We start from the raw sequence: 20,844 nt of genomic DNA, 5'->3' as shown, positions 1-20,844 counted from the left end.
TTGACCTGCGGTTTGCCGCGATCGCCGACATGGGGGGGTCACGGGACCCCCCCGCGCATTTAGCCTAGGTGCCTGCTCAATGATTTGAGCAGGCACCGGGTTCCGATCACTGCCAGCCGCACGGCAGTGATCAAAAATACACAGGGCGTACATGTACGCCCTGTGTCCTTAAGTACCAGGGCACAAGGGCGTACCTGTATGCCCTATGTCCTTAAGAGGTTAAAAAAGCAACCTTTAGCAAACTAAGAGAGGCCATAGGCCTAACTAACTGGGACAAAGTTCTCAAAAATAAAAATACAGTCACAAAATGGGATATTTTGAAAAGCATCCTTATACAGATTAAAATAGACAAATTGCCAGGGCCAGATGGCATACACCCCCGTATCCTAAGAGAATGTCATAGCCAGACCCTTATTTCTGATATTTACAAAACTCTATAATGACAGGGAGTGTTCCAAAGGATTGGTGCATAGCAAATGTGGTGCCAATATTCAAAAAGGGTCCAAAAACAGACCCCAGAAACTATAGGCTGGTAAGTTTAACATCTGTTGTGGGTAAACTGTTTGAAGGTTTTCTAAGAGATGCTATCTTGGAGGATCTCAATGAAAACAAGCAAATAACATCATATCAGCATGGCTTCATGAGGGATCGGAAACTAATTTAATCAGCTTCTATGAGGAGGCAAGTTCTAGACATGACAGAGGCAAATTAATGGATGTTGTATATCTGGACTTCTCCAAAGCATTTGACACTGTACCACATAAAAGGTTAGTATATAAAATGAGAATGCTTGGACTGGGAAAAAGCGTCTGTATGTGGGTAAGTAACTGGCTCAATGATAGAAAACAGAGGGTGGTTATTAATGGTACAGACTCAGATTGGGTCACTGTCACTAGTGGAGTACCTCAGGGGTCAGTATTGGGTCCTATTATCTTCAATATATTTATTAATGATCTTGTAGAAGGCTTGCACAGTAAAATATCAATTTTTGCAGATTTCACAAAACTGTGTAATTAACACTGAAGAGGACACTATACAGCTACAGATGGATCTGGATAGATTAAAGTTTTGAAGTGATGGACGTGCCTAGGGCTTGATAGAGATGGCGCACAATAGGGTAGTATGTTCATAATGGGAAACCAATAAAACACATGTAAAGGCTCACCTTGTCTGGTTACGCTAGTATAGGCGTAACACTATTAAGTGGTTGTCAAGCAAGAACGGTTCCTTAGTGTGCTGCCGCAGGCTGCTGGGTCCCTCAGAAGAGATGTCCAGTCCCTCCAGGGGATTGTTTGAGGAGAACAAAAGGAAACCTGCTTCAGCGCTTCAAAATACTATTTAGTATGTACGGGTGATTTGCATTATTCCTTCCCATGTGCATAACCTTACATTTGTCAGTGTTAAACCTCATCTGCCACTTCTCTGCCCAAGCCTCTAATCTATCCAGGAGAATGAAAGGAATCCTGCTTCGGCGCTTCAACACCAATTCAGCCGGTCTTTTTAATAAAACTACTTCTTTGTTTCATTAAAAAACATGCATGAAACAACACGTTTCGGGGAATCTTGGGTCCACTTCATCAGGTTATAAAGTACTTTTATAACCTGATGAAGGGGACCCAAGATTCCCCGAAACGCGTTGTTTCATGCATGTTTTTTAAATCAAATATAGAAGTACTTTTATTAAAAAGACCGTCTGAAGTGGGGTTGAAGCGCCGAAGCAGGATTCCTTTCGTTCTCCTGGATAGATTAGAGGCTTGGGCAGAGAAGTGGCAGATGAGGTTTAACACTGACAAATGTAAGGTTATGCACATGGGAAAGAATAATGCAAATCACACGTACATACTAAATAGTAAAACACTGGATGACACTGACATGGAAAAGGACCTAGACATTTTAATAAACAGCAAACTAAGCAGTAAAAAACAATGTCAGGCAGCTGCTGCCAAGGCCAATAAGATAATGGGTTGCATCAAAAGATGCATAGATGCCAGTGATGAGAACATAGTCCTACCACTTTACAAATCACTAGTCAGACCACGCATGGAGTACTGTGTACAGTTCTGGGCTCCTGTGAACAAGGCAGACATAGCAGAACTGGAGAGGGTTCAGAGGAGGGCAACTAAAGTAATAACTGGAATGGGGCAACTACAGTACCCTGAAAGATTATCAACATTAAGGTTATTCACTTTAGAAAAAAGACGACTGAGGGGAGATCTAATTACTATGTATAAATATATCAGGGGTCAGTACAGAGATCTCTCCCATAATCTATTTATCCCCTGGACTGTGACTGTGATGAGGGGACATCCTCTGCCTCTGGAGGAAAGAAGGTTTGTACGCAAACATAGAAAAGGATTCTTTACCGTAAGAGCAGTGAGACTATGGAACTCTCTGCCTGAGGAGGTGGTTGTTAGAGGTTTTTCTACAGGCAGGTTTATGCTGGTTATATGATGAGGCATCAGACCTACAACCCATGAATATTTCCCTGTACAACAAAATAATCTGTAATGTATCAATAGTAAAATTATGAAAAATCCCTTTCAACCCAACCATTGATCCCAACTTTTATATATATATATACACTCACCTAAAGAATTATTAGGAACACCATATTAATACGGTGTTGGACCCCCTTTTGCCTTCAGAACTGCCTTAATTCTACGTGGCATTGATTCAACAAGGTGCTGATAGCATTCTTTCGAAATGTTGGCCCATATTGATAGGATAGCATATTGCAGTTGATGGAGATTTGAGAGATGCACATCCAGGGCACGAAGCTCCCGTTCCACCACATCCCAAAGATGCTCTATTGGGTTGGGATCTGGTGACTGTGGGGGCCATTTTAGTACAGTGAACTCATTGTCATGTTCAAGAAACCAATTTGAAATGATTCGAGCTTTGTGACATGGTGCATTATCCTGCTGGAAGTAGCCATCAGAGGATGGATACATGTTCTCATTCTGTTTACGCCAAATTCGGACTCTACCATTTGAATGTCTCAACAGAAATCAAGACTCATCAGACCAGGCAACATTTTTCCAGTCTTCAACAGTCCAATTTTGGTGAGCTCGTGCAAATTGTAGCCTTTTTCCTATTTCTAGTGGAGATGAGTGGTACCCAGTGGGGTCTTCTGCTGTTGAAGCCCATCCGCCTCAAGGTTGTGCGTGTTGTGGCTTCACAAATGCTTTGCTGCATACCTCGGTTGTAACGAGTGGTTATTTCAGTCAACGTTGCTCTTCTATCAGCTTGAATCAGTCGGCCCATTCTCCTCTGACCTCTAGCATCCACAAGGCATTTTTGCCCACAGGACTGCCGCATATTGGATGTTTTTCCCTTTTCACACCATTCTTTGTAAACCCTAGAAATGGTTGTGCGTGAAAATCCCAGTAACTGAGCAGATTGTGAAATACTCAGACCGGCCCGTCTGGCACCAACAACCATGCCACACTCAAAATTTCTTAATCACCTTTCTTTCCCATTCTGACATTCAGTTTGGAGTTCAGGAGATTGTCTTGACCAGGACCACACCCCTAAATGCATTGAAGAAACTGCCATGTGATTGGTTGACTAGATAATTGCATTAATGAGAAATAGAACAGGTGTTCCTAATAATTCTTTAGGTGAGTGTATATACAGTCCTGATCAAAAGTTTAAGACCACTTGAAAAATGGCAAAAAAAATAATATTTTACATTGTTAGATCTTAACAAGGTTCCAAGTAGAGCTTCAACATGCAACTAGAAGAAATGAGAGTGAGACAAAACGTTTTTTGAGCATTCAATAAATTGAAAATAATGATTAAACTGAAACAGGGTGTTTTTCAGCGATCCAAATTTTAGGACCACATGCCTTTTAAAAGGCCAAATCTGTGCAAAGATGTGGATTAATTGTCATTTTCTGTCAGGTAGTCACATGTTGTGATGGCAAAGGCAAAAAAACTCTCCCTTTTTGAACGTGGTCGGGTTGTTGAACTACATAAGCAGGGTCTCTCACAGCGCGCCATCGCTGCTGAGGTGGGACGCAGTAAGACAGTCATTTGGAATTTCTTAAATGATCCTAAGGGTTATGGAACCAAAAAGTCAAGTGGAAGACCCCAAAAAATTTCATCAGCACTGAGCCGGAGGATCCAATTTATCCTAGACCCAAATTAAGGCCCTTACTGGTGCTGACTGCAGCCCCATAACCATCAGACGGCATCTGAGACTGAAGGGCTTCAAAAACAAAAAACTTCTTCAAAGACCTCGTCTCCTTGAAAGCCACAGAACTGCTCGTTTAGACTTTGCAAGAGAGCACCAAACATGGGACATTTAAAGGTGGAAGAAACTTTTATTCTCTGATGAGCAAAAATTTAACCTTGATGGTTCTGATGGTTTCCAACGTTACTGGCATGACAAGCAGATCCCACCTGAGATGTTTTCTACGCGCCACAGTGGAGGGGGCGCCATAATGGTCTGGGGTGCTTTTTCCTTCAGTGGAACAATGGAGCTTCAGGAACTGCAGTGGCGTTAAACGGCCGCTGGCTATGTCCAGATGGTGCAGAGAGCATTCCTCATGACTGAGGGCCCTCGTCTGTGTGGTAACGACTGGGTTTTTCAACAGGACAACGCTACAGTACACAATGCCCGCAGGACAAGGGACTTCTTCCAGGAGAATAACATCACTCTTTTGGCCCATCCTGCGTGTTCCCCTGATCTAAATCCAATTAAGAACCTTTGGGGATGGATGGCAAGGGAAGTTTACAAAAATGGACAACAGTTCCAGACAGTAGATGGTCTTCATGCGGCCGTCTTCACCACTTGGAGAAATGTTCCCACTCACCTCATGGAAACACTTGCATCAAGCATGCCAATTGGAAGTAATAAACAATAACGGCGGAGCTACTCATTACTGAGTTCATGTTTGGAAGTTGGATTTCTGTTTTGGGGGGGTTTAGTTTTTTTTTTGGAGTTGTGGTCCTAAACTTTTGATCAGCTGAAAAACAGCCTGTTTCAGTTTATTTGCTGTTTTCATTAAATTGAATGCTCAAAAAATGCTTTGTCTCACTCCCATTTCTTCTTGTTGCATGTTGAAGCTCTACTTGGAACCTTGTTAAGATCCAGCCATGCTAAATATGATTTTTTGCCATTTTTCAAGTGGTCTTAAACTTTTGATCAGGACTGTATAAAAGTGGTGATGATGAGTACAATAAAAAAAATCAAGAGGGGCTTGGATGAATTTCTGGAGTGTAATAATATTACAGGCTATAGCTACTACAGAGGGGTTGTTTATCCAGGGAGTTATTCTGATTGCCTGAATGAAGTCAGGAAGGAATTCCCCCCCCCCCCTTAAGTGGGGAAAATTGCCTTGTACCTCACAGTTTTTTTTTTTTTTTTGCCTTCCTCTGGATCAACTTGCAGGATAACAGGCTAACTATGTTACTTTTTTGGGGGGGCAACTGGTATATCACACCAGTAGAAATTATTTGTTCTAATAGCGTTTGTCACTCTGTGTAGCTGAGGGAACGCAGCAAAACCGCAAACAAATGCTGCACTACCTAAATGCACTATATAGAAAGTATATTATTGGTATATCACACCCCTGCTTTAATCAGTTTATTTGGGGGGAAACTGGTATATCACACTAGTAGAAATTATTTGTTCCAATAGCGTTTGGCACTCTGTATAGCTGCAGTATCGCAGCAGTACCGCACACAACTGCTGCACAATACAAATGCACTATAATATACTTTCTATGTTAGAAAGTATATTATAAGTATATCAAACTCCTCAGTAAGTCATACATATCGATAGCACACCTATACCAGTCCTTAAAATGAATTTTGTGGCCCTATTAGCTAGGGTTTAGTGTACCTAACAGTCTGTCCCTGCTCCACACAGCAACCTCTCCCTACACTGGCAAAAGACTGCATGTAAAATGGCGGCCAGATCAGGTACGTCCATGTGCTGAAACGTCTCAATTGGCTGTCCTGTACCACCTGATGGATGTGTCATGGGTCGAATGTCTTCACAATGTAAAAGAATATGGCACCGGCGGACAGCTCCATATGTTCGGCGAATCATCACTAGTGGAGAACATACAAACTCCATGCAGATGTTGTCCTTGGTTGGATTCGAACCTAGGATCCCAGCTCTGCAAGGCACCAGTGATCACCACTGAGCCACCATGCTACCCATGGTAGGTAGTCTTTGCTTTGTCATAGAGCTGCAGCTAATTTGACTGTAAGGAATGTGTACTCTTTTGCAAAAAAACTCATATTAGTGGTTGATAACATTCTCTGTTAAGTGTGTATACAGAGATAGCTGACAGTAACTGATGGTTGTACACAAGGGAGGTGTTATGAGGAATTGATAGCATTCTCTGTGTAAGTGTGTATACAGACATAGCTGTCAGTCACTGATAGCTTTACATGGGGGATGTGTTTGTAAGTAATTGATAGCATTCTCTGTGTAAGTGTGAATACAGAGATAGCTGTCAGTCACTGATAGTTGTTCAAGGGGGAGGTGTTATTAGTGTATCAGTGATTGATAGCATTCTCTGTGTAAGTGTATATACAGAGATAGCTGTCAGTCACTGAAAGCTATACACAGCAGATCGGCTCCTCCTGCTCTATAAGATGCTGCCTGCAGATTGCAATGCATTTTGTGGTGATGCAGTTTGCACCTAAGTAAAAAAATAAATAAAAAATGCAACTAATTATACATACATCCTACAATAAATTTATATGCAATTTACAGTACATTTTTTGTAGGACTGGTGGACCACAAACAAACAATCATCTTATGTAGAGTATGAATTACCTGTGAATTATCTCTAAAGCTTCTTCAATGTGCAAATCCTATAAAAAGCACCAAATATTAAGGCTTTAATTGTGAGTGCAAGCAGATAAGATATGACAAATCCAAACAAGGAGGCTGTAACATCTTTTAATCATTTTTAGAAACTTTTTATAAGCATGTACAAAGTTACAGTACTTTGTAAAGAAACAACTACAGCAACAGTGACATCTTCAGTCAATAAATATGTATTAACAATAGGAAATAAACCTAAAATAACATTATCTACAGATGTAGTAAAGCTGAATTGATCACCAAGCTCTTTCTTTTGTAAATTATGACTATTCATTGACTTAAAGTGACCCTCTGATTAAAAAATAATAATAATTCACATTATTTGGGAGCGACCAGAACACTTACAGTATACGGTGCTCTGCTTTACATCTATTCAACATCAGGTCTGCTAATTACCAGGTCCTCTTCTGCCATCCAAGATGGTCTCACCACTTATCAGATCACCTGATGTATCAGCACATTGGCAAACCATGACTTGTCCAGCCCTGCTCTTGACTTGTCCAGCACTGTTCATGTGAGCAGTGCTGGCCAAACCACGGGCAGCAGAAGGTAATATTGGACTGCAAAATGTGCATTAAGCAATCTGAGAAGCTGTGTGGCCATCTTGGATGGTAGAAGTGGAGCCTGTTGACAGATCTTCTGCTAAAAAAAATGAAAAGAAGGGCACCAGGTGAGAGTTCTGTTTGTTCCCCATATTGCATGATTTTTTTATTCTGAAACTAGAGAGTCGCCTTAAGGGCTCATGCACACGACCGTATGTATTTTGTGGTCCACAAAACACGGATCTTCAAAAAAAAAACAATGACATCCTTTTTTGCAGATCCATTGTAACAATGTCTGTCTGTCACGAGGGTGTCAAGAGCCACGTCTGACTCCGTTATACCCGGTGTCAGGAAGTCGCATCGGGTGGCTGGGCACTCTATGTCTAAAGATTGCGCTGTTTCTTAATGGTAGCTTTCTGTGTTTGCCTTGCAATCCTTTTTGTCTCACTCAGGGATCCGTAGCTTCCTCTCCTCAGCTGTTTCTTGTCCGTTACTCCCAGCCTCCTTATATTCTCCCTCCCACTTCTCTGGTTGCCAGATATAGAGCTTCCTGCCTGGACTTCTATACTGACCCACTGGAGCTGTGTAGCTGTTATTCCTGGTTGTCGTACCAGAACGTTACCCTCCGGATCCCTGTTGGTCTTTTGTTGTCCGCTGTTGTCACCCACCTGGGATTATATGTTTTGTCAGTATTGTCTGTCCTCTCCCTGGTGTTTTCCTATAGTGTTAGTGGTGCGGACTCGTGTTCCCACCGCCCTATTCACTACTTAGGGCTCATCTTAAGGAAAGCCAGGGTTTAGGCACGTGATCGGCATACGGGTGAAAAACCCGTCAAGGGACGTCAGGGCAGTCAGGTGCCAGCCTCAAGGTGAGTTAGGGGTCACCATCTTTCCCTCTACCTTGGAAAGGGCCTTCCCTTTTCCCTCCCTTTGCGTCACGTATGTGATCGGCACGCCGGTCGTGATACTGTCCTTGTCAAAAAAAACTGACAAGAATAGGACATCTTCTATCTTTTTTGTGGAACGGACATGCAGATATACGGATACGAAATGTGCACGGAGTCATTTCCGTTTTTTTCTAAACCCTATTGAAGTGATGGTTATGCATGACCTGTAAAAAATACTGAATGGAAACAGAAAAAAAAAAAGTTGGAGTGCATGAGCCCTTCAATGGCTTACTATTTTTACCTGCACTCCTATGCAAAGGAGCAGACAACCAATTGGGACCCAATGGCAGGTTACAATCTCACCTGTTTTTAATGTACCTGTGTTGAAATTAATGTAACGATTATTATACTGCCCGGGGCATCTGCACCTATACATCTCTATCCGTCTTGATTTTATGCTCAAATTTAAGAAGATCAAAAAAAGATGATAGATAGATAACTATTTGGCCCCAGTGTGTTCCAGTATGTCCCAATATAGTGGAAATGGAGGGAATACAGAATATAGTTATTTAACCTTTCCTCATTCCTAACATAATCTAATATGGTAACTGGAGAAAAAAATAAAGCCTTAGAGAAAGCATTCTTATCCCAGCGTGAGCAAGATGACATTCATGGTTGAATCAGCCCCTCTCAGCAAGATGTGTAATTGAAAAAGCCAAGGGAAGCGACCCTAATCCCAGTGCCCTGCTGGTGTCAAAATGCATTAATCTCACATGGACAAATGACCGGCTAGCGAGGTTCACCCTGTGTCACACTTTCAAGATCCCAATGTTTTGCACTATGTATGTGTATATATATATATATATATATATATATATATATATATACATATATATAACTTTGTCCAAGGGGTACATGTTTTAAGTAAAATAAAGCTTAAAAGAAAATACAATACAGTCTTGAATGAGTACAACAACTTAAAAAACAATATATTTAGAATATTAATTTTTTGTTTGTTCCTGGTTCAGTCCATAAATATATCCAATTATGTGACCACAATGGCCAATTGCTGTCATGTGCCTTTAGATCACTAAGGATGAACTGTCACTGCAGTTGATAATAAGGCATCGATATGCAATATGCCTCTATCACATTTGTCTGTACCTAAACAAGGGGTCGAGAGTAGTGATGATCAAGCATGCTTGGCCGAACACCTGCTCGGTTCGAGCATCTCGATGCTCGGCACATGGCGGTACTCAGTAAAGTACCGCATGTGCTCGAGCGCAATGCTTGAGTCTCCCTTCCGCACGTTTCTTGGCTGCTACACAGCCAATAAACCTACAGTGAGGTACTGGCATGCACTGTAATGCCGTAGCCATGTTGGCTACTGGCATTACAGTGATTGGCTGGCCGGAACGCGTCATCAGGTGCTATAAAGCACCCGATGACATGTGTTCGGCTCAGTGGTAGTAAGGGAGAGCGGAGCGTAGGAAGGGAGACAGTATAGGGACTGTTATTGGAAGATTTTTATTAGAAAAACTTTTCAGAGACCCAAAAGTACTAAGGACTATTTTGTGTGACAGCAGCAATATATATTTTTAGCGCATCCTGCACTAAATAGCATCTAATAGGCTGCTGCAGTTAAATTATCTGCTACATCTCTTGTGTAAAGTGTGAACATCCCTAAAATATCTGTGACATCCAGTGTACTTTTTCAATAGACGGTGTCTGCTGCGGACAGTTAAAATATTCACGTCACATCTCCTGTGTAAAGTGTGCGCATCCCTAAAATATCAGTTACATCCAGTGTACTTTTTCCGTAGACGGTGTTTGCTGCAGACAGTTAAATTATTCGTGCCACATCTCCTGTGTAAAGTGTGCGCATCCAAAAAATATCTGTGACATCCAGTGTACTTTTTCAATAGACGGTGTCCGCTGCGGACAGTGAGATTAGCTGCGCCACATTTCCAGTGTAAAGTGTGCGCATCCCTAAAATATCAGTAACATCTAGTGTACTTTTTCCGTAGATGGTCTCCACTGTGGACAGTGACATTAGCTGTGCTACATTGCCAGTGTAAAGTGTGTGCATCCAAAAAATATCTGTGACATACAGTGTACTTTTTCAATAGACGGTGTCCGCTTCTGACCTTACCAGGGCCACATCTGCAGTATAACGTGTGCGCTTAAAAAAATAATTCTGTGACATACAGTGTACTTTGTAAGCTTTGCAACCATACTCCCCCTGGAACCCAAATAGTTTGGTTTCCCGGAAGCTGCTCCGCGGGTTATTGGAATAACGCCGCCAGATCGCCTTTCGTCATCGTTTATGGTCAGAACTATGACCGTATCTGATAGTCTTCGAACCTCCGACTTTAGTTTTTGGATAATGAAAACATTCATGGCAAATGCTTTCGCTTTGGTTCGTTTTGCACTGGTCCAAGAATTTCACCTCTAGTGGCGCAATACAGATGGTCCCGGCCGTCCCTCTTAACCTGTTTAGGACATAGGGCGTACAGGTACACCCTGATGTCCCAATACTTAAGGACACAGGGCGTACCTGTACGTCCTATGTATTTCCGATCACCGCCGCACGGCGGGCAGTAATTGTAACTGGGTGCCTGCTCAAATCATTGAGCAGGCACCCAGAGTCAATGCGCGCGGGGGGGGTCCCGTGACCCCCCCCCCCCCCCGTGTCGGCGATCAGCGTAAACGCAGGTCAATTGATACCTGCGGTTTGCGGCTTTTGCATGTTGCTGGCGGTCCCCCATGCGGCTGTAGGGGGGACCTGATGGCATGAGAGGCAGCGCGATGCCTTCCTGAGGCATCGGCGCTGCCTTCATGTGATGAGCCTGTGAGATCCAGTTCCCTGGATCTCACAGGCCGGAAGCTGTATGAGTAATACACACTGTATTACTCATACAGCCAATGCATTCCAATACAGAAGTATTGGAATGCATTGTAAAGGGGATTAGACCCCCAAAAATTGAAGTCCCAAAGTGGAACAACAAATAAAGTGAAAATAAAAAGGTGAAAGAATAAAGTTTTCCCAGAAAAAAAATTAAGTTTCAAGTAAAAAAAACAAAAAAAGTCATTTCCCCCAAATAAAGTAAAAAAAAAATAGGGAAAAAATAGGGGGGGGGGGGGGGGAGTTGACATATTAGGTATCGCCACGTCCGTATCGACCGGCTCCATAAACATATCACATGAACTAACCCCTCAGATGAACACCGTAAAAAAAAAAAAATTAAAACTGTGCTAAATAAACCATTTTTGTGTCACCTTACATCACAAAAAGTACAACTGTAAGCGATCAAAAAGGTGTATGCCCAGCAAAATAGTACCAATCTAACCGTCACCTCATCCCGCAAAAAATTAGCCCCTACATAAGAAAATCGCTCAACTATGGCTCAGAATATGGAGACAATAAAACATTATTTTTTTGTTTTAAAAAAGCTGTTATTGTGTAAAACTTAAGTAAATTAAAAAGTATACATATTAGGTATTGCCGCGTCCGTAATAACATGCTCTATAAAAATATCACATGACCTAACCCCTCAGGTGAATACCGTAAAAAATAAAAACGGTGTAAAAAAAGCCATTTTTTGTCACCTCACATCACAAAAAGTGTAATAGCAAGCGATCAAAAAGTCATACGCACCCCAAAATAGTGCCAATCAAACAGTCATCTCATCCCACAAAAATCATACCCTACCCAAGATAATCGCCCAAAAACTGAAAAAACTATGGCTCTCAGACTTAAACATGATTTTTTTTTGTGTAAAAAATGAAATCATTGTGTAAAACTTACATAAATAAAAAAAAAAATAGTATACATATTAGGTATCGCCGCGTCCATGACAACCTGCTATATAAAAATACCACATGTTCTAACCTGTCAGATGAATGTTGTAAATAACAAAAAAAACGGTGCCAAAACAGCTATTTCTTGTTACCTTGCTTCACAAAAAGTGTAATATAGAGTAACCAAAAATCATATGTACCCTAAACTAGTACCAACAAAACTGCCACCTTATTCTGTAGTTTCTAAAATGGGGTCACTTTTTTGGAGTTTCTACTCTAGGGGTGCATCAGGGGGGCTTCAAATGGGACATGGTATCAAAAAGCCAGTCCAGCAAAATCTGCTTTCCAAAAACCGTATGACATTCCTTTCCTTCTGTGCCCTGCTGTGTGCCCGTACAGCAGTTTACGACTACATATGAGATGTTTCTATAAACTACAGAATCAGGGCAATAAATAATGTGTTTTGTTTGGCTGTTAACCCTTGCTTTGTAAGTCTGGGTTCACACGGGCGAGATTTCCACGCTGGTGCAATGCGTGAGGTGAATGCATTGCACCCGCACTGAATCCGGACCCATTCACTTCTATGGGGCTGTGCAGATAAGCAGTGATTTTCACACACCACTTGTGCGTTGCGTGAAAATTGCAGCATGCTCTATATTGTGCGTTTTTCACGCAACGCAGGCCCCATAGAAGTGAATGGGGCTGCGTGAAAATCGCAAGCATCCGTAAGCAAGTGCTTGGTTTCTAAGATGAAAGTCTATTCACTGTATTATTTTCCCTTATAAATAATAGCATTCTTAATACAGAATGCTTAGTAGAAGGTCAATTAAGGGTTAAAAAAATTAAATTAAATTAACAACTCACCTCCTCCTCTTGATCGCATAATTGCCGATCTCTTCTTACTTCTTTAATCATGAGCTGCCGGCTAAAGGACCTGTGGTGACATCACCTCACATGGTCCAATCACATGGTCTATCACCGTGGTGATGGACCATGTGATTGGACTATGTGATGAGCTCAGTGACGTCACCACAGGTCCTTTAACAGGTCCTGAAGAAAGAACAGGAGACCGGCAGCTACGCGATCAATTGGAGGAGGTGAGTTAATTCGTTTTTTTATTTTTTAACCCTTAATTGACCTTCTACTAAGCATTCTATATTAAAGAATGCTATTATTTTCTCTTATAACCATGTTATAAGGGAAAATTATTATATCTACACAACACCGAACCAAAACCTGAACTTTAGGGAAGAAGTTCGAGTCTGGGTACCACAGTCAGTTTTTTATCACGCGCGTGCAAAACGCATTGCACCCGCGCGATAAAAACTGAACAAACGGAACTGACTGCAATTGCGTACCTACTCGCACGGGTTTGCCGCAATGCACACGGGATGCATCTGGAGCCAAAACATGACGCCCGTGTAAACCCAGCCTAACTGGAAAAAAAAATATTAAAATGGAAAATCTTTTTGACATTTTGAAATTGTAGCTCTATTTTCCATTAATTCTTGTGGAACATCTAAAGGGTTAACAAAGTTTGTAAAAACAGTTTTGAATACCTTAAGGGGTGTAGTTTCTAGAATTGGGTCACTTTTTTGGAGTTTCTACTCTAGGGGTGAATCAGGGGGGTTTCAAATGGAACATGGTATCAAAAAACCAGTCCAGCAAAATCTGCCTTCCAAAAACCGTATAGCATGCCTTTCCTTCTGCGCCCTGCTGTGTGCCTGTACAGCAGTTTACGACCACATATGGCAGGGATGGCCAACCTGCGGCTCTCCAGCTGTTGCAAAACTACAACTCCCAGCATGCCCGAACAGCCTACAGCTATCAGCCTACAGCAGGGCATGGTGGGAATTGTAGTCTTACAACAGCTGGAGAGCCGCAGGTTGGCCAGCCCTGACATATGGGGTGTTTCTGTAAACTAAAGAATCAGGGCAATAAATATTGAGTTTGGTTTGGCTGTTAACCCTTGCTTTGTAACTTGAAAAAAATGGAATCAAATGGAAAATCTGCCAAAAAAGTGAAATTTTTAAATGTTATATCTATTTTCCATTAATTCTTGTGGAGCACCTAAAGGGTTAACAAAGTTTGTAAAATCAGTTTTGAATACCTTGAGGGGTGTAGTTTGTAAAATGTGGTCATTTTTTGGTGGTTTCTATTATGTAAGCCTCGCAAAGTGACTTCAGACCTGAACTGGTCCTTAAAAAATGGGTTTTTGAAAATTTCTGAAAAATTTTAAGATTTGCGTCTAAACTTCTAAGCCTTGTAACATCCCCAAAAAATCAAATATCATTCCCAAAATGGTCCAAACATGAAGTAGACATATGGGGAATGTAAAGTAAAAACTATTTTTGGAGGTATTACTATGTATTATAGAAGTAGAGAAATTGAAACTTAAAAATTTGCTAATTTTCCCAAATTTTTTGTAAATGTAGTATTTTTTTTATAAATAAAAATTGTTTTTTTTTTTACTTCATTTTACCAGTGTCATGAAGTACAATATGTGACGAAAAAAGAATCTCAGAACGGCCTGGATAAGTCAAAGCGTTTTAAAGGGCTTCTGTCACCCCACTAAACTCTTTTTTTTTTTGGTTACTTATAATCCCTATACTGCGATTTATCAAAACATAATGTAATTAATCATTTTGGTTCAGTAGATACTGCAAAAAACATACTTTTATAATATGCAAATTACCTGTCTACCAGCAAGTAGGGCGGCTACTTGCTGGTAGCAGCCGCATCCTTCTCTCATAAAGACGCCCCCTCCTCATGTTGATTGACAGGGCCAGCGAACGTGCTCGTTCTCTGCTGGCCCTGTCTGCATTCAAAATCTGGCGCCTGTGACGTACCTGTCTTGAGTCGGCGCAGGCGCACTGAGGGGAGGACTAAGAGTTTAGTGGGGTAACAGAAGCCCTTTAAAGTTATCACTACAAAAAATGGCCTGGTCCTTAAGGTGAAAATGAGCCCGGTCCCTAAGGGGTTAATCAGGGCACCAGTTCCGAAAACCAACAAAATTGAACCAGAGTCCTATTCCAATATTTTTAGCTGAAGTATTCAGGCGACACGGCCTGCTTTGAACACTGTAAATTTTTTCAATGGTCAGTTAAGCAGCAGGCATTGTCCCATATTTTTTAAATGATCAGCTCAGCAGCAGACGCTCAACCCTAATGTTTTAGAAGGTCAGCTCAGCAGCAGGCCCTCAAATACATTTTTTTAGAGGGTCAGATCACCTGAAGGCCCTCACATATACTGTTTTAGAGGGTCAGCTCACCTGCAGGCCTCACCTAATTATACGTAATAAGTAATTTGCACGCATGCTGCCTTGCTTGGAAGTGGTAGCCTTAGCTGTTTCTCAGGCTCCCTCTGCGGAATCAAACCCTGATTCCCGGTTTCCCGTGGTAACATCGAAAGTTGATAGGCCAGACATTATTATTATTTATTATTAAAGCGCCATTCATTCCATAGCACTGTGCATATGAAAAAGGGGTATACAAACATAACACAGACAATTTCACTAATCATAAACAAGACTAGTTACAAACTTATACAGAAGGAGAGAGGGCCTACAATCTACATGGTATAGGAGAAGGACACAGTAGGTGAGGGTGAAGCTGGTCATGGCGGTATAGAGGCAGCAGGGTCACTGGTTCTACGCTAGTTTGAAAAGGTGGGTTTTCAGGTTTCTTTTTAAGGATTCCACTGTTGGTGAGAGTCTGATATGTTGGGGTAGCGAGTTCCAGAGTGTGGGGAATGCACAGGAGAAATCCTGGAGGCAATTGTGGGAAGAGGTGATAAGAAGAGAGGAGAGAGGTAGGTCTTGTGAGGATCGGAGATTGTGTGTGGGGATGTATCTGGAAAGTAGCTCAAAGATGTAGGGAGGGGACAGGTTGTGGATGGCCTTGTATGTATTTGTTAGTACTTTGAAGTGAATTCGCTGGGCAATGGGGAGCCAGTGAAGGGATTGGCAGAGGGGAGAGGAGTAATAGGGTGAGAGGTGGATTAGTCGGGCAGCAGAGTTGAGGATAGATTGGAGGGGTGCGAGAGTGCTAGATGGGAGGCCACAGCGGAGAATGTTGCAGTAGTCCAGGCGGGAGATGATGAGGTCATGTACAAGCATTTTTGCAGATTCAAAGTTGAGGAAAGCGCGAATGTGGGAGATGTTTTTGAGTTGGATGCGGCAGGTGGTGGAAAGGGCTTGGATGTGCGGTCGGAAGGAAAGGGCAGAATCCAAGGTCACTCCAAGGCAGCGGACTTGGTTGACCAGGGATAGTGTGCAGCCATTGATCATGATAGATAAGTCTGTTGGGGAGGTTGAGCAAGATGGGGGAAAGATGATGAATTCTGTTTTATCCATGTTAAGTTTTAGAAAGCGAGAGGCGAAGAAGGATGATATGGAAAATAGGCATTGTGGGATTCTGGATAGTAGGGTGGTGATGTCTGGATCAGAGAGGTAGATTTGTGTGTCGTCAGCATAAGAGTGATACTGAAAGCCATGGGACTCTATGACCTGTCCCAGGCCAAAAGTGTAGATAGAGAAGAGCAGGGGCCCTAGGACAGAGCCTTGCGGGACACCAACAGAGAGGGAATGAGATGAGGAGGTGGTGCGGGAGTGGGTGACGCAAAATGTCCGTTTTGTGAGGTATGATGTGATCCAGGAGAGGGCCAGGTCAGTGATGCCAAGAGATGAGAGAGTTTGCAACAGAAGGGAGTGGCCAACAGTGTTGAAGGCAGAGGACAGGTCAAGGAGAAGGAGGACAGAGTATTGTTTCTTGGTTTTGGCTGTTAGTAGGTCATTGGTGACTTTGATGAGGGCAGTCTCAGTCGAGTGGTGGGGTCGGAAGCCAGATTGTAGGCGGTCAAAGAGGGAGCAGGAGGAGAGGTGAGAGGACAGTTCAGAATAGACATGTTGTTCAAGTAGCTTTGAGGCATACGGAAGAAGTGATATGGGGCGATAACTGGACAAAGAAGATGGGTCAAGTGAAGGCTTTTTGAGGATGGGTGTAATGGTAGCATGTTTAAAAGCAGAGGGGATGACCCCAGAGGTTAGTGATAGGTTGAAGAGACATCCGAATGGATTGTCGCCGTCATGGGGACCTGTGAACGGGCCCAGGTTATCTAGAGTCACCAATGCAGCAGCAGGCCCTCGCCCATAATTTTTAGATGGTCAGATCAGCAGGCCCTTGATCCAAATGTTTTTGAGGGTCACCAGCAAGCCATGAATCATAATTTTTCAAGGCTGTGTATGATGCCCTCCTTTATGTGCAACAAAGGGTGTATTGTAGTGCCGGCTCCTTGTAATTTTTGGCAGCCCTTTCACTTAGTGCATTGGCTTCATGAGTGTAGTAGTCCCACTACCTGAACAATGTGAATGAGGCCCTCCTTTATGTGATATACAGGTTGTATCGGAGTGCCTTTTCCTTGTAATTTTTGGCAGCACTTACACTTTGTATACAAGTAAATATATAGGAAAGAATGTTTTCTAACAATTTTTTCTCCGTCTAAAATCGATTTTATCTACGGTTTTGTGCGTATTATTGTCAGTCTGTAAAAGTAGTGTACTACTCGGACAACATCGCTTCCAGCAGCGACCTGGGAGTCCAAGATGCATCCATACATCATCCCTATGCTGTTCCCGAACCATTTCAGTGGTGTTTCCATCAATTTCTGACATTTTCTCATGAACCAGGCACCATCCCCTCTTCAGAACAGGGGGTGCCTGGGTTCTTCTATTGACTTCCATTATACTCGGGTGCTCGGTAGCGGTTATGGACTTTGTGCAGGCAATACCAGGTGACATCTTTTGAGAAGGTACCAAAAGCAGCTGCTCATGGATTGCAAATGTCATTTTGGTAGGGAGGGAGCAGATTTAATAAACAGAAGCATGGTTGTACAAATCAAGGTACACGCAACACAATAAAACAGATACAGGTCATGGAACAGGGTAACTGAAAAGGGTTAATAGATGACATGTTATATTGTTAAATAAAATGTTGTGATTTATTGCATTTGTATACCAATGCACTGTATGGACAATTAACTATCAAAACCTTGGCTCATCCTGTTAGTTTGCCAGGAAATTGACCTGGGTCCATCACCTAGTTTTTCAGTGGAGCTGAGTTCTAGCTGTGCTACAGTGAAGAGCTACAGTACATATGCAAGCTATTCAGAGTTACCCCAAAGCTCAGAGAATCTTCATCTCTAAGATATCTACACTAGTGATGGACGAACATCGGCGTTCGCGATCAAATGTTTGCAGCGGGGCCCCTTCACTTTAATGGCAGACGAACTGAAAAACCTTCAGGTCATATTTGCAGCCAGCAAACACTTACTAGAAGTGCACAAATAGTCCCACAACATGGACAGTGATATACCAGAGGGGGATCATTGGCAAAAATTCCCACAAAAAATATGTATTTTAATCAGGGGCCATTTTTATGCGTCTTAAAGGGAAACTCTCAAAAATGTGCACTGCTGTAGCCTAGAAATTTTTTATTTCCTATCGGTTTGATGTATACAAATGTGCAGCACTCCACATTTTTGTATCCTGCAGAGTCTATTAAAAAAATGCATACGCTAATGTATTTTTTTTTCTACCATGGAACTGTATGGTGAACGGACACCACTGTATGGCATCAGTCTGAGGCATCTGTTAACGCATACATTTTTGGTATGCATTAAATGGATGGCAAAAATAGGATGTGAACCCAGCCCTAGTGTCAGAATAACTACCAGTACACAGCAGAGCAGCGTGGCGGAGAGGGGAGGCCGCCATGTACTGACAGAGCGCTACCTGGTCCTGGTGGTCAGGGATGAGGACTGTCTCCCAAGGATCATTTTCTACTGGTAAATACAGGGCACAGTATAATACACTAGAATCTATATAATATAAAGATAGTAGCCCTACCCCTGAATAATACTACAATTTGGTGGTCATTTATTATTTAGAAATACGTCTATGTTAGGCATATTTCTGACACAGATTGTGGCGCAAAGGTCCTTAGCACCGCGATCTGCATATTTTTCCTGCTCATGCCAGGTCTAAAAAAGATGGCATGGGCAGGTAAATGGATACAGTTATGGCTATCCAATTATTGGATACCACTGACATATATTGACCGGATAACAATCTGTGCAGTGACCGGATAACACCGCCATACCGTGACGGGATTAAAGGGTATATGCGGGCACAGTACAGGGAATGACTAGGGGGCACTGCATAGGGTGTGGTAAGAGGGCACAATGTAGGGTATTAGGGGGCACAGTACAGGGTGAGGGGCACAGTCACAAGACCATGTGACATTAGAAGGTCCTTGTGGTGAATGTGGTTCATACATCACTATAATTAGAGGCAGAGGAGTGAGACATATGTGTGATTATGTGGCTAGAGATAAAAATGTTAACTGTCAGCCAGTACAGGCCCCAAAAATTAGGCAATAGGCATTCACCTGACATCAAAAAACTTTGGATTCTGTAGGTGGAGGTCATTAGGCGGTCACAGGATAAAAATTTAACTGTCGGCCAGTACAGGACCCAGAAATTAGCCAATAGGCATTCACCTGACAGCAAAGAACTTTGGATTCTGTGGGGGAAGGTACATTAGGTAGGTGGTCACAGGATAAAAATGTAACTGTCGGCCAGTACAGATCCCAAAAGTTAGGCAATAGGCATTCACCTGACAGCAAATAACTTTGGATTCTGTGGCAGGAGGCACATTAGGCGGTCACAGGATAAATATGTAACTGTCGGGCAGTAAAGGCCCCAAAAATTAGCCAATAGGCATTCACCTGACAGTAGAGTTGAGCGGACACCTGGATGTTCGGGTTTGGTGGGTTCGGCCGAACTTCACAAAAAAGTTTGAGTTCGGGACCCGAACTTGACCCCGAACCCCATTGAAGTCAATGGGGTCCCGAACTTTTGAGCACTAAAATCGCTGTAAAAATGTCACGGAAAGGGCTAGAGGGCTGCAAATGCCAGCAAAATGTGGTTAAGAGCATGGCAAGTAGGGATGAGCGAACCCGAACTGTATAGTTCGGGTTCGTACAGAATTTTGGGGTGTTCGTGACACGGACCCGAACCCGAACATTTACGTAAAAGTCCGGGTTCGGTGTTCGGCGCTTTCTTGGGACTTTTTGAAAGGCTGCAAAGCAGCCAATCAACAAGCGTCATACTACTTGCCCAAAGAGGCCATCACAGCCATGCCTACTATTGGCATGGCTGTGATTGGCCAGTGCAGCATGTGACCCAGCCTCTATTTAAGCTGGAGTCACGTAGCGCCGCATGTCATTCTGCTCTGATCAGTGTAGGGATAGGATGCAGCTGCTGCTGTTAGGGCCAGATTAGGCAGGGATTTACTCATCAAAAACACTTACTGAAGTGATCGATCTACAGCTGTGTATCATTCAACTTCTGCTAGTTAATTGCTCATTGTTTTTAGCGTTTTTCTGTCACTTTTTTTTCTGGGGTGATCAGCGGCCATTTTGTGTCTTGTGGTGCGCCACCAAGTCCATTTAACCATTAATAGTGTGTTGTTTTTTTTGCTATATCCTACATCAGGGGCTTGGCTGTGCTTGCTATTTTATTGAGGGGTGAAATACAATTGCCAAAATAGTAGTACTAAATCTGGTGTTTAAGCTGTGGCTAGCCAATTGTAATACTGTCTGCTGTCTGGCAAAGGATATATTTTTTTCTGGGTTGAAATAAAATTCCCAAATTAGCAATTCCCTAAATCAGTGGTTTCTGCTGTAGCAGGCCAAGTTTAAATCTATCCA

The sequence above is a fragment of the Bufo bufo genome, chromosome 2 (genome assembly GCF_905171765.1).
Source record: "Bufo bufo chromosome 2, aBufBuf1.1, whole genome shotgun sequence".
NCBI lineage: Eukaryota > Metazoa > Chordata > Amphibia > Anura > Bufonidae > Bufo > Bufo bufo.
Note: the sequence above shows the minus strand (reverse complement) of the source record.